Source organism: Budorcas taxicolor, chromosome 3 (assembly GCF_023091745.1).
Source record: "Budorcas taxicolor isolate Tak-1 chromosome 3, Takin1.1, whole genome shotgun sequence".
In the NCBI taxonomy this organism is placed as follows: Eukaryota; Metazoa; Chordata; class Mammalia; order Artiodactyla; family Bovidae; genus Budorcas; species Budorcas taxicolor.
Genome location: NC_068912.1, coordinates 50,286,723 through 50,301,020, shown reverse-complemented (window position 1 = coordinate 50,301,020; position 14,298 = coordinate 50,286,723). Strand labels below are relative to the sequence as shown.

Sequence of the window (14,298 nt, the reverse complement as noted above, 5' to 3'; positions counted from 1 at the left end):
ATGTGTTAGGAGATGAAAATTTTAAAGGGAAAATTTTAATCTTAAAACAAATGGAACTTATCCTAAGATTTTATTCAAACAGAAAATCATTGTTGGACCACAACCTGATAAATAGTTTTGCTGCAACTTACTCAATAAAAATAATGTTTGAAGCCTGAAGACTAGAAAACAATGTAAGGTTCTAGGTAAAGGGGTTAGGATTCTTTATGTTATATAGTGACAGAAAAGTCCAGCCCACAAGGCACACATGAGTTAGAGTCCAAGCATAATTTGATTTGTGAGTCAGATGTGTTCAGGCTCCTGTTTCTTGGCTCTTCTTCCCATTGTTGCCTTTATACTCAAGTTTTATTCAGTACCATCCTTTTTACCCGGTAGCCCTAGATTTCATATCTTCATACTCCCATATCCTGGGGAAGAATGATGATCTTTGTTGTGCATTTGAGGGGAGGAGATAAGGAAGGGAAAGGGGGAAGGAAGAAAGTAAAAGAAAGGAGAGGGAGGAGATGGAAGGAGAGCAGAGTGCAAGCCTGTATCAGCTTCTCTTTTCCAGAAATCCCAGCAAAAGTCTCCTTTTGCTGACCCTGGTTAGATTATATGCTATCCTGAACAGTTCACTGAAGTGAGAATGTTAGATTGATTTATAGCTAATTAATTGCCCAAAAGAAATATAAGGTAGTGGATCACAGGAGGAAGGGAGATTTTGAGTGATAAAGTACGTATGCCCACCATTTGTAGCAGTTTATTCAAGGAGCAGACTGGTTGTGGTCATGAGATAGACTAGTAAGGTGAATAGGTTATTTATAATGATACACATACTACTATTTTGACATGTATTAAAATTGTAGCATCATGCTAATTTCTTGATCCATTTGTGTCCTGTGTTTTTTTAAACAAAGTAATTTCCGTATGGAAATATAAGCAAGGAAGCTACAAGTATATTAATAATAATTGTGATGATATTTTATCTGCCCCAAAGTTTTGGCTTGGGAACTTTACTGTGCAAGAATCTGGAAGCATTAAAGGACCTCTGAAAAGTTAAAATAGCAGTAAAAAGAATGTAATGTGTGAACAATGAAAAATTTCCCTCATTTAATTTTTAATTTGATCTCAACTCGAGCACATTGTTTTCTGGTTTTTAAGTATGCCAGTAAAAGTGAAGAGAAGAAATGCTACAGAAAATAGTACAGTGATGTGATGGCACTGTGAAGTGACAAATAGCAAAGATTAAAATACTGCAAAAAACAAGATACGATGTTTCCAGCTTAAAGGTGCCTGTCAGTAAGGACATGATGAAAAATACTGTGGAGTATACAGTTTAAACAGGTCAGATACAGCAGCATATTTAAACTTAAAAGGGTGTTCAGTCTGTCAGTGTGAAAAGCAAGTTGTAGAACTGAAGGTATAGCAAGATGTCCTTGCTTTCTTGAGGTTGAGTATATAGCTATGTATAAAATTTGTATGTATTCTGAAGAGATCCAAATAGGATATACCCCAAATTGTTTTACCCTGGTTACCCCTGGGGAACAAGAGTAGGGGTTGGGAAGGGATGGAACTTATACATATTACTTGTACTTTTAAATTATTAAAGTTTTTCGAGTGATTATGTAATCTTAAGCAAAAAGGTGATATATTTCAAAGAATATCACCACAAATTTTAAAAGAGAAATTGGTAATTTATAAGGTAAACCATCAGCAGTATGCTGTATTTAGTTGTCCAGAATAACTGGGGTCTCAAGGGTTTCAGGGTGGCCAAGATTTTAGCAGAGTAAAAGACTGTAATCAAACAGCAGACTTGTCTGCCCTTCTATTTTTGACTGATAATAATGGTTATAATTTTCACTTACTTGCAAAGAGAGATTTTGACACCACTTCTTTGGAGCAGGAGTGGTTAGAACCCACAATTACATGGTATGAAAATACACTTTTGTAGTGAGAAAATAAATGCTCTAGTTAGTGATTTGCATCTTTTTTCTGTCCCAGCAGGCTAAAGAAATTTATTACATGTTCATCCTAACAGTGGCTTTCACTTGCAGTGATTCTCAACAAGAACAGGATTATTGGAAGGTGTTGAGGAATTCCAATAAAGAAGAGTTGGGAGGAGGCTTGTGTAACTTGGAAACCGCAACTCCCTTTCCTTTGTCCACATTGATATTTGCTGCTTTGGATGAATACTTAGTAAATGATTGAATTATCAGCTGCTTTTTATAGTATCTGTTTTGTCCAAAGGAAGAAGTGTGCCTTGTTTATTTCCTTTTCTTTAATGAGAAAAATTCTTTTGGTTGACTCCCTCCTGTTTTGCTACTGCAAAACAACTTCTTTTCATAGTGAGAACTCTTTTTTCTCCTAAATAATAATTGTATTCATAATGTTAAATATTTTAAATATACTGCAGGATTAAATTTTGCAATATACTTTTGTAAATATACTTTTTACTTGCATAAATTTTCACATAATTTTGGCGCTCCCTAGTTTATTTTATTCTGTCTTCTATTGTCTGTTTTGATGGCTTTGGTTTAACTTTATTGAAGTTTTGGTATTCACTTTTGGTAGTGATTTGAGGACGAGAATAAATAGAAAATAAAGCATCTAATTATGTTTGGAGACAGTTATAAACAGTCCAACAATGTCCATTTTGATGGATAATAAGTGGTGACTTTGAATTACTTGGTAGAACTTTTCTTTGTAGACATAAAAAGTGGAAGTTACTCTAATAAATTTATGCTACTGTATATGTATGACAGAGATTGAATTTTCTTACGTGAAAAAAGCTCTATGCATAATGGTATGTATTATCGTTGTCTAGTAAAAATAATTACAGCAGTAAGTTCTATCATAGAGATTGCTATATGAAATTATATTTCTCTATTTCGCTTCAGATCATTCCTTTTTTGCTCAAATATGACAGTGTGGTACTGAAAGAAAAATAGATTGGATGACTAAAAATTACTCTTACCTTAACCAGAACAGAAATCTCTCCAGATTTCTTGGATATTATTTCTATTTCTGTACCTTGACAACCATGGTGACATAACTGGTACCTCTAGAGCTGAGTGAATATAAGTTGAATGCATAAATGATCGAATGATCTGTGCTTCAGTTTAGTTTAGAAATTAGGATCTCAGTATGCTGACCTTTGAACCATGTACTGCTTTCTATCCATACTAGAGTTTATGTCATATATTATACATCAGTGTGAAGAGATTGCTCTACTAAGAGCTGTCCCCAATATTTAGGATAGGCTTAGATATAGAATAATGTAAATAAAACCAGTTTCTATTTTCTATTTAGTTTTTTTATTTTCTCATGCTTCTTTATCAGAATTTTCTCTTTCTGTGTTCCTGTTTAGTATCAGAAGAACCTAGGGAGCTCATCTTTTGTGCTGACCTATGGAAAGGCGAGACTACTGTTTGTTTTTGGTCGGCCATTGTTTAACTTTTGACGCTTTTGACTTCCCTGAGTTTTTTTTTTTTTTTTTTAATTAGAGGATAATTGCTTTACAATGTTGTGTTAGTTTCTGCTGTACAACAGAAAGGCTCATCACCTTAACAAGAATTACAGTCTATTCCTGATTTTTGTTTTAAGATGTGTTGTTAAATGATGAAGCCAAACCTAACAAATAAAGCATAAAGCTCCTAAGAAAGAAAATAGAGACTTTCTTGGTGGTCCAGTGGCTAAGACTCAGCACTCCTGGCAGAGGATACAGGTTTGATCCCTGGTCAGGGAACCTAATTGCATATGCTACAGCTAAAAGGCCCCACATGTGACAACGAAGGGCCCACATGCACCACAACTAAGATCAGGTGCAACCAAATAATATTTTAAAAAAAGAAAATAAGTTCAAACCAGTTGTTAAACATTTTGATAGTGAGCTTTCCAATGAAAAGGGTTTAAAGATCTTTGAACAACTATAAAGAATAAGAAGGTTGTTAATGGCTGTATAGATCACTTAATCTCTTAGCTTTTTCATAATACCTTTAATATTTTTATTTCTAAGTTATTTGTAGCCATTTGAATTGTGTGGCAGTGTCTAAAATGAGATATAATGTTTATTTTATCATCCTAATGTTTAAAATATGGACAAATCAGATTAATTAAGCTATTTATTTGAATCTAGGACTATGTTGTATAGTTCTTCAAGAATCTAATATTTAGAGGGAAAACAAGTTATCAACTTGCAGAAGAAAATTTCTCTGAAAAGTGTAAACTTAAATATGGGGCAGTCTGTTCCTTCCTCAGTCTAAATTGAGCAAATAAAATAATTTTTTTCTGTCTTCAACATACCAGAAAATACTCTTCTGTAAGATTTGCAGTTGCCTAGAAATCACATTGTTATGCCTATTGCATCCTAAATAGTAATGAATTGTTGAATATGTTCTTTGAGTATAGAGTATGAAGCTGATACTATAGATATAGAATACAGAGCCCCATTCACATCTTAGGGACTGTGTATCCTTGACATGGTAAAGGTAAAGCAAAAGTAGGAACTGGCATTTTTAAGAAATAAGATACTTTGTTCACTTTCATATCCATTGAAACTTGTTTGAATTTCTTCTCCTAGGGCCTTCAGGCATAAATTCTTAAGTCCTCTTATTTTTTCTTAATTTATTTTACGATCTGCCACCAGTAGAGGTATATTGAGAATGAAGCATGTCCTTTAAAAAAACAAATGCAGTATTCAGAATTTGTCTAATATCACTTGTACCTAATGTGAAATTTACTGTCTTAATCATTTCTAAGTGTATATTTCAGCAGTGTTAAGTATATTCATCCTTCTGTGACCAATCCGTAGAACTTAATCATTTTGAGAAAGTGAAACTCTGTGTATTAAACAACTCTCCATTTTCCCCTTCTTCTAGGCCCTGGCAATTCTACTTTCTGTGAAATTGACTGCTCTAGGTACTGTATAAGTAAAATTATACAGTATTTGTTCTTTGGGGGATGGGTTTATTTCACTTTTATTGTTCAGTCGCTAAGTCGTGTACATCTCTTTGCGACCTCATGGACTGCAGCACGCTAGGCTTCCCTTCCTTCCCTCATGGACTGCAGCACGCCAGGGAAAGATGGATAGAGATCCATCACTATCTCTTGGAGTTTGCTCAAACTCATGTCCATTGAGTCAGTGATGACATACAATCATCTCATCCTCTGTCACTCCCTTCTCCTCCTGCCCTCAGTCTTTCCCAGCATCAGGGTCTTTTCCAGTGAGTTGGCTCTTCGTGTCAGGTGGCCAAAGTATTTGAGCTTCGGCATCAGTCCTTCTAATGAGTATTCAGGGTTGCTTTACTTTAGGATTGACTGGTTTAATCTCCTTGCTGTCCAGGGAACTCTCAAGAGTCTTCTCTAGCACCACAGTTCAAAAGCATCAGTGCTTTGGCACTCAGCCTTCTTTGTGGTCCAAGTCTCACATCTGTACATGACTACTGGAAAAACCGTAACTTTGTACGGACCTTTGTTGGCAAAGTGATGTCTCTGCTGCTTTTTAATATGCTGTCTAGGCTTATCATAACTTTCTTCCAAGGAGCAAGTGTCTTTTAATTTCATGGCTGCAGTCACCATCCACAGTGATTCTGGAGCCCAAGAAAATAAAATCTATCACTGTTTCCACTTTTTCCCCATCTATTTGCCATGAAGTGATGGGACCAGATGCCATGATCTTAGTTTTTGGAATGTTGAGTTTTAAGCCAGCTTTTTCACTCTCCTCTTTCACTTTCATTAAGAGGCTCTTTAGTTCCTCTTCACATTCTGCCATTAGAGTGGTGTCATCTGTATATCTGAGGTTGTTGATATTTTTCCTGACAGCCTTGATTCCAACTTGTGATTCATCCAGCCTGGCATTTCAAATGATGTACTCTGTGTGGAAGTTAAATAAGCAGGGTGACAGTATACAGCCTTGACATACTCCTTTCCTGATTTTCAACCAGTCTGTGCTTCTATGTCTGGTTCTAACTGTTGCTTCTTGACCTACATACAGGTTTCTCAGGAGGCAGGTAAGGTGGTCTAGTATTCCCATCTCTTTAAGAATTTCCCATAGTTTATTTCACTTAGCACAATGTTTTAAAGGTTTTTAAAGGTTTTTCCGTGTTGGGAAGTATATCAGAATTTCCTTCCTTTTTAAGATTGAATATTATTCCACTGTATGGATAGTACCACATTCTGTTTATCCATTCATCTGTTGATAAGCATTTGGGTTTTTTCCACCTTTTTGGTATTGTGAATAGTGATTCTACAAGCATAGTGTCCAAATACCTGTTTCTCTGGTTTGAATTCTTCATGTGTATACCCAGAAGAGGAATTACTAGATCATATAGTAATTGTATGTTTAATTTTTGAGGAGTTCCATACTGTTTTTTGCAGTGGCTGATCTAGTTTGCATCCCTACTAGTATTATGCAAGGGTTCTAATTTCTCTACATCCTTACCAGTGCTTATTATTTTCTGGATGATTCCTTCCTTACTACCTTCCTATACTCCTTCCAGCCTTCCTTCCTCCCTTTTTCCCTTTCTCCCTCCCCGTCTTTTTCTCCATCCACCTGCCCTTTTTGGCTTCTTTTTGTGTGTTGGCTTCATTCTTTCAGTGCAGACTGACTTTTTTGCTGCACATGACAAGAAACATACTCACCAATTAAGTTTTATGTTTGAGAGATTCAGATCTCATCCTGGCCTCAAAGTTCTGGTACAAAACGTTTTCCATCTCTGGATCACTTAACTGAGACCCTCAAATAAGGTCATCTTTGTTAATCTGGCAACTCTTAAGCATGATAACTGTTAGATAGAGGGAGGGAAATTAAGACAAAAGATACTAGTCAGTCTCAGATAATCTAATACTTCCCTTTTGCCAGAAGAAGTACGAAATTGGTACAAAAGTTGTTGCAGTTTTACATTGTTGAACTTTGCTATTTGATACTAGAATACATTCTTAAATAAATGTTTGTATGTTATACATCATTTTAATACACTTTTCTTGCATTATGTTTTTTTGCTAATGACTTATTACTTGCTGTTTTATATTTATTTTAGATTAGGGAAATGATGTTAGACAAAAAGCAAATTCAAGAGGTTTTTTTTTTTTTTTTTAGTTCAAAATGGGTTATAAAGCAGTGGAGACAATTTGCAACATCAATAGCACATTTGGCCCAGGAACTGCTAACAAACGTTTATACAGGAAAGTGGTGGTTCAAGACGTTTGGCAAAGGAGATGAGAGCTTTTAAGATGAGGAGTGCTATGGCCAGCCATCAGAAGTTGACAGTGACCAATTGAAAGCAATCATCAAAGCTGATCCTCTCACAACTACATGAGAAGTTGCCAAAGAACTCAGTGTTGACCATGCTATGGTCATTTGGCATTTGAAGCAAATTGGAATAGTGATAAAGTTCAGTAACCAGATGCTTCATGAGCTGACCACAAATGAAAAAGATCGTCATTTTGAAGTGTCATCTTCTCTTATTCTGTGTAACAACAACAATCCGTTTCTCAATTGGATTGTGATGTGCAACAGAGTGGATTTTCTATGGCAACTGGTGATGACAAACTCGAGGTTGGAGTGAGAAGAAGCTCCAAAGCACCTCCCAAAGCCAGACTTGCTCAAAAAAAGATCATGATCACTGGTGGTCTGCTGCCAGTCTGATCCATTACAACTTTCTGAATCCTGGGGGAACCATTATATCTGAGAAGAATGCTCAGCAGATTGATGAGATGCACTGAAAATTGCAACGCCTGCAGTTGGCATTGGCCAATAGAATGGGCCCAGTTCTTCTCCATGACAACGCCTGACTGCATGTCACAGAACCAACTCTTAAAAAGTTGAGCAAATTTGGTTATGAAGTCTTGCCTCATCCACCATGTTCACCTGACCTCTCGCAAACCAACTACCACTTCTTCAAGCATCTCGACACTTTTTGCAGGCAAAACACTTCCATAACCAGAAGGAGGCAGAAAGTGCTTCCCAAGAGTTCACTGAGTCTTGATGCATGGATTTTTATGCTACAGGAATAAACAAACTTCTTTCTCATTGGCAAAAATGTGTTGATTGTAATGGCTCCTATTTTGATTAATAAAGATGTGTTTGAGCCTGAAAAAGAGAAAGTCGCTCAGTCGTGTCCGACTGTTTGCAACCCCATGGACTGTACAGTTCATGGAATTATCTAGGCCAGAATACTGGAGTGGGTAGCCTTTCCCTTCTCCAGGGAATCTTCCCAACCCAGGGATCAAACCTGGGTCTTCCGCATTGCAGGCAGATTCTTTGCCTCAAGGGAAGCCCAAGAATACCGGAGTGGGTAGCCTACCCTCGCCAGCAGATCTTCCTGACCCAGGAATTGAACTGGGGTATCCTGCATTGCAGACGGATTCTTTACCAACTGAGCTAACAGGGAAGCTCAGTTTGAGTATTTGAGCCTAGTTACAATGATTTAAAATTCACAGTCTGAAGCTGCAGTTACTTTTGTACCAACCCGATAATATGATTTGTTCACACTTTACAAATGATATGGTATTTATCACCTGTTAAACAGTAATTGGAACTTGTTTTTGTTTAGTTGCTCAGTCCTGTCTGACCCTTTGCAACCCCATGGACTGCAGCATGCCAGGCTTCCCTGTCCCTCACTATCTCCCAGAGTTTGCTCAAGCTCATGTTCATTGAATCAGTGATGCCTTCCAGCCATATCATCCTCTGTCATCCTCTACTGCCTTCAGTCTTTCCCAGCATCAGGGTCTTTTCTAATAAGTCAACTCTTTGCATCAGGAAGCCAAAGAATTGGAGCTTCAGCTTCAGCATCTGTCCTTCCAGTGGATATTCAGGATTGATTTCCTTTAGGATTGACTTGTTTGATCTTGTTCTCTAAGGGACTCTCAAGAATCTTCTCCAGCACCACAACTGAAAGCATCAATTCTTCGGTGCTGAGCCTTCTTTATGGTCCAACTCTCACATCTGTACATGACTGCTGGAAAAACCATAGCTTTGACTATATGCACCTTTGTCGGCAAAGTGATGTCTCTGCTTTTTAATACGCCATCTAGGTTTGTCATAGATTTTCTTCCAAGGAGCAAGTGTTGTTTAATTTCATGGCTGCAGTCACCATCTGCAGTGATTCTGTAGCCCATGTAAATAAAGTCTGTCACTGTTTCCATTTTTCGCCATCTGTTTGCCATGAAGTGATGAGAACGAATACCATGGTCTAAGTTTTTTGAATGTTGAGTTTTAAGCCAGCTTTTTCACTCTTCTCTTTCACTTTCATCGAGTCTCTTTAGTTCCTCTTTGCTTTCTGCCATTAGGATGGTGTCATGGGCATGTCTGAGGTTATTGATACTTCTCCCAGCAATCTTGATTCCAGCTTGAGCTTTATCCAGCCCCACATTTTGCATGACGTACTCTGCATATAAGTTAAAATAAGCGTGGTGACAATATACAGTCTTGATGTACTCCTTTCCCAATTTGGAACTAGTCCCTTGTTCCATATCTGGTTCTAACTGTTGCTTCTTGACCTGCGTCAGGTTTTGCAGGAGGCAGATACGGTGGTCTGATAGTCCTATATTCAAGAATTCTCCACAGTTTGTTTTGATCCACATAGTCAAGACTTTAGCTTAGTCTATGAAGCAGAAGTAGATTCTTTTCTGGAATTCCCTTGCTTTTTCTATGATCCAACAGATGTTGGCAATTTGATTTCTGGTTCCTCTGCCTTTTCTTAATCCAAGTTGTACATCTGGAAGTTCTCAGTTCACATACTGTTGAAGCCTGCCTTGAAGGATTTTGAGCATTACCTTCCTAGAATGTGAAATGAGTGTAGTTGTGTGGTAGTTTGAATATTGTTTGGCATTGCCCTTCTTTGGGATTGGAATGAAAACTGACCTTTTCCAGTCCTGTGGCCACTGCTGAGTTTTCCAAATTTGCTGGCATATTGAGTGCAGCACTTTCACAGCATCATCTTTTAGGATTTGAAATCGCTCAGCAGGAATTCCATCACCTCCATTAGCTTTGTTTGTAGTGATGCTTCCTAAGACCCACTTGACTTCACACTCCAGGGTGTCTGGTTCTAGGTGAATGATCACACCATTGTCGTTATCCAGGTCATTAAGACCTTTTTGTACAGTTTTATGTATTCTTGCCTCCTCCTCTTAATCTCTTCTGTTCTGTTAGGTCCTTACCATTTCTGTCCTTTATTGCGCCCATCTTTGCATGAAATGTTCCCTTGGTATCTCAATTTTCTTGAAGAGGTCTCTGGTCTTTCCCACTCTGTTGTTTTCCTCTGTTTCTTTGCATGGTACACTTAGGAAGGCTTTCTTATCTCTCTTTGCTATTCCTTGGAACTCTGCATTCAGATGGGTATATTTTTCCTTTTCTCTTTACCCTTCGCTTTTCTTCTTTTCTCAGCTATTTGTAAGGCCTCCTCAGACAGCCATTTTGCTTTTTTGCATTTCTTTTTCTTGGGGATGGTTTTGATTACCCCCTTCTGTACAGTGTTACAAACTTCCCTCATAGTGCTTCAGGCACTCTGTCTCAGATCTAATCCTTTGAATCTATTTGTCACTTCCACTGTAAAATCATAAAGGATTTGATTTAGGTCATACCTGAGTGGCCTAGTGGTTTTCCCTACTTTCTTCAATTTAAGTATGAATTTTGCGATAAGGAGCTGATCTGAGCCACAGTCAGCTCCAGGTCTTGTTTTTGCTGACTGTATAGCTTATCCATCTTCAGCTGCAAAGAATATAATCAGTCTGATTTTGGTATTGACCTTCTGGTGATGTCCATGTGTAGAGTCATCTCTTGTGTTGTTGGAAGAGAATGTTTGCTGTGACCAGTGTGTTCTCTTGGCAAAATTTTGTAGCTTTTGCACCGCTTCATTTTATCCCAGGGCCATACTTTCCTGTTACTCGAGATATCTCTTGACTTCCTACTTTTGCATTCCAGACCCCTGTGATGAAAAGGACATCTTTGTTTGGTGTTAGTTCTAGAAGGTCTTTTAGGTCTTCATAGAACTGTTCAACTTCAGCTTCTTCTGCATCAGTGGTTGGAACATAGACTTGGATTACTGGATAGTGAATGGTTTGCCTTGGAAATGAACTGAGATCATTCTGTCCTTTTTGAGATTGCATCCAAGTACTGCATATCAGACTCTCTTGTTGAGTATGAGGGCTACTCCATTTCTTCTAAGGGATTCTTGCCCACAGTAGTAGATATAGTGGTCATCTGAATTAAATTCACCCATTCCAGTCAGTTTTAGTTCACTGATTCCTAAAATGTTTACCTTGATTAATGGACCTAACATTCCAGGTTCCTGTGAAATATTGAATTAGAACTCAGAACTTCTCAGATGTTGAAACATTAAAAATGTAATGTTTATGTGCCTTAATTTTTTTTTTACGTTTTACTTCATTTAGAACTGTGAAATGCAGTTTAAATAAAAGTGAATTAATGTTTTTAGAAATTATTTGGAAAGCTTATAATTTTCACTGAAGTTCAACTCTAAACATGACAAAACTAGAATGGATAAATATTGAAATCAGGAATTTAAATATAAGTTAAGTAGGATGATATATTTAATACCATATAGTTAGAATATATAGGGAATACTGTAGTTTTTAGAGAAGCCCATTAAATTTAGAAGCCTTCTCAGACTACTGAAGAATATTAGTTCTTCTGTATCCGTGATGCATGATCCTAAGGTACTGAGAAAACGTGAATGAAAGACACATGCATCAAAGCAAAGTAGTAACTTATCTATGACATCTATTATAATTTCTATAATATGTATCTGTAACACAATACTCAAAACGTGTTACATATAAGAACTACTTTTCATAACTGGTTGCTTGGAGAGTCTCTGAATTTAGAAGAGTGGGAAATTTTTTTCATAAACAGTAGCCTAGGGAAACTGACACTAAGGGCAGATTTTTAGAAAATTTTTATTTTATATTGGAGTATAGTTGATTAACAATGTTGTATTAGTTTCAAGTGTACAGCACAATGATTCAGTTACACACATAAATGTACCCATTCTTTTCCTTTTCCACTTAGTTTATTACAGAGTATTGAGCTGAGTTCCCTGTACTGTAAAGTAGGTACTTATTGGCTATCTATTTTCTTTTCTTTTCTTTTTAAACTTTTTATTTTTTTTTATTTTTTAAATTTTAAAATCTTTAATTCTTACATGTGTTCCCAAACATGAACCCCCCTCCCACCTCCCTCCCCATAACATCTCTGTGGGTCATCCCCATGCACCAGCCCCAAGCATGCTGTATCCTGCGTCAGACATAAACTGGCGATTCAATTCTTACATGATAGTATACATGATAGAATGCCATTCTCCCAAATCATCCCACCCTCTCCCTCTCCCTCTGAGTCCAGAAGTCCATTATACACAGCTGTGTCTTTTTTCCTGTCTTGCATACAGGGTTGTCATTGCCATCTTTCTAAATTCCATATATATGTGTTAGTATACTGTATTGGTGTTTTTCTTTCTGGCTTACTTCACTCTGTATAATCGGCTCCAGTTTCATCCATCTCATCAGAACTGATTCAAATGAATTCTTTTTAACGGCTGAGTAATACTCCATTGTGTATATGTACCACAGCTTTCTTATCCATTCATCTGCTGATGGACATCTAGGTTGTTTCCATGTCCTGGCTATTATAAACAGTGCTGCGATGAACATTGGGGTACATGTGTCTCTTTCAATTCTGGTTTCCTCAGTGTGTATGCCCAGCAGTGGGATTGCTGGGTCATAAGGTAGTTCTGTTTGCAATTTTTTAAGGAATCTCCACACTGTTCTCCATAGTGGCTGTACTAGTTTGCATTCCCACCAACAGTGTAGGAGGGTTCCCTTTTCTCCACACCCTCTCCAGCATTTATTGCTTGCAGATTTTTGGATCGCAGCCATTCTGACTGGTGTGAACTGGTACCTCATTGTGGTTTTGATTTGCATTTCTCTGATAATGAGTGATGTTGAGCATCTTTTCATGTGTTTGTTAGCCATCCGTATGCCTTCTTTGGAGAAATGTCTGTTTAGTTCTTTGGCCCATTTTTTGATTGGGTCGTTTATTTGTCTGGAATTGAGCTGCATAAGTTGCTTGTATATTTTTGAGATTAGTTGTTTGTCAGTTGCTTCATTTGCTATTATTTTCTCCCATTCAGAAGGCTGTCTTTTCACCTTGCTGATATTTTCCTTTGTTGTGCAGAAGCTTTTAATTTTAATTAGATCCCATTTGTTTATTTTTGCTTTTATTTCCAGAATTCTGGGAGGTGGATCATAGAGGATCCTGCTGTGATTTATGTCTGAGAGTGTTTTGCCTATGTTCTCCTCTAGGAGTTTTATAGTTTCTGGTCTTACATTTAGATCTTTAATCCATTTTGAGTTTATTTTTGTGTGCGGTGTTAGAAAAAGCTATATATGACAAACCCACAGCAAACATTATCCTCAGTGGTGAAAAATTGAAAGCATTTCCCCTAAAGTCAGGAACAAGACAAGGGTGTCCACTTTCACCGCTACTATTCAACATAGTTCTGGAAGTTTTGGCCACAGCAATCAGAGCAGAAAAAGAAATAAAAGGAATCCAAATTGGAAAAGAAGAAGTAAAACTCTCACTGTTTGCAGATGACATGATCCTCTACATGGAAAACCCTAAAGACTCCACCAGAAAATTACTAGAGCTCATCAATGAATATAGTAAAGATGCAGGATATAAAATCAACACACAGAAATCCCTTGCATACCTATACACTAATAATGAGAAAGTAGAAAAAGAAATTAAGGAAACAATTCCATTCACCATTGCAACGAAAACAATAAAATACTTAGGAATATATCTACCCAAAGAAACTAAAGACCTATATATAGAAAACTATAAAACACTGATGAAAGAAATCAAAGAGGACACTAATAGATGGAGAAATATACCATGTTCATGGATCGGAAGAATCAATATAGTGAAAATGAGTATACTACCCAAAGCAATTTACAAATTCAATGCAATCCCTATCAAGCTACCAGCGGTATTTTTCACAGAACTAGAACAAATAATTTCAAGATTTGTATGGAAATACAAAAAACCTCGAATTGCCAAAGCAATCTTGAGAAAGAAGAATGGAACTGGAGGAATCAACTTGCCTGACTTCAGGCTCTACTACAAAGCCACAGTCATCAAAACAGTATGGTACTGGCACAAAGACAGAAATATAGATCAATGGAACAAAATAGAAAGCCCAGAGATAAATCCACACACCTGTGGACACCTTATCTTTGACAAAAGAGGCAAGAATATACAATGGAGTAAAGACAATCTCTTCAACAAGTGGTGCTGGGAAAACT

At 37.1% G+C, this 14,298-nt stretch overlaps 1 protein-coding gene across 1 annotated transcript in view; it reads left to right on the top strand.

Annotated features, from left to right (window-relative positions):
* The window catches only part of FNBP1L (formin binding protein 1 like), a 92,024-nt gene that overhangs the window by 36,245 nt on the left and 41,481 nt on the right, over positions 1-14,298 (top strand). The window lies entirely within an intron of this gene.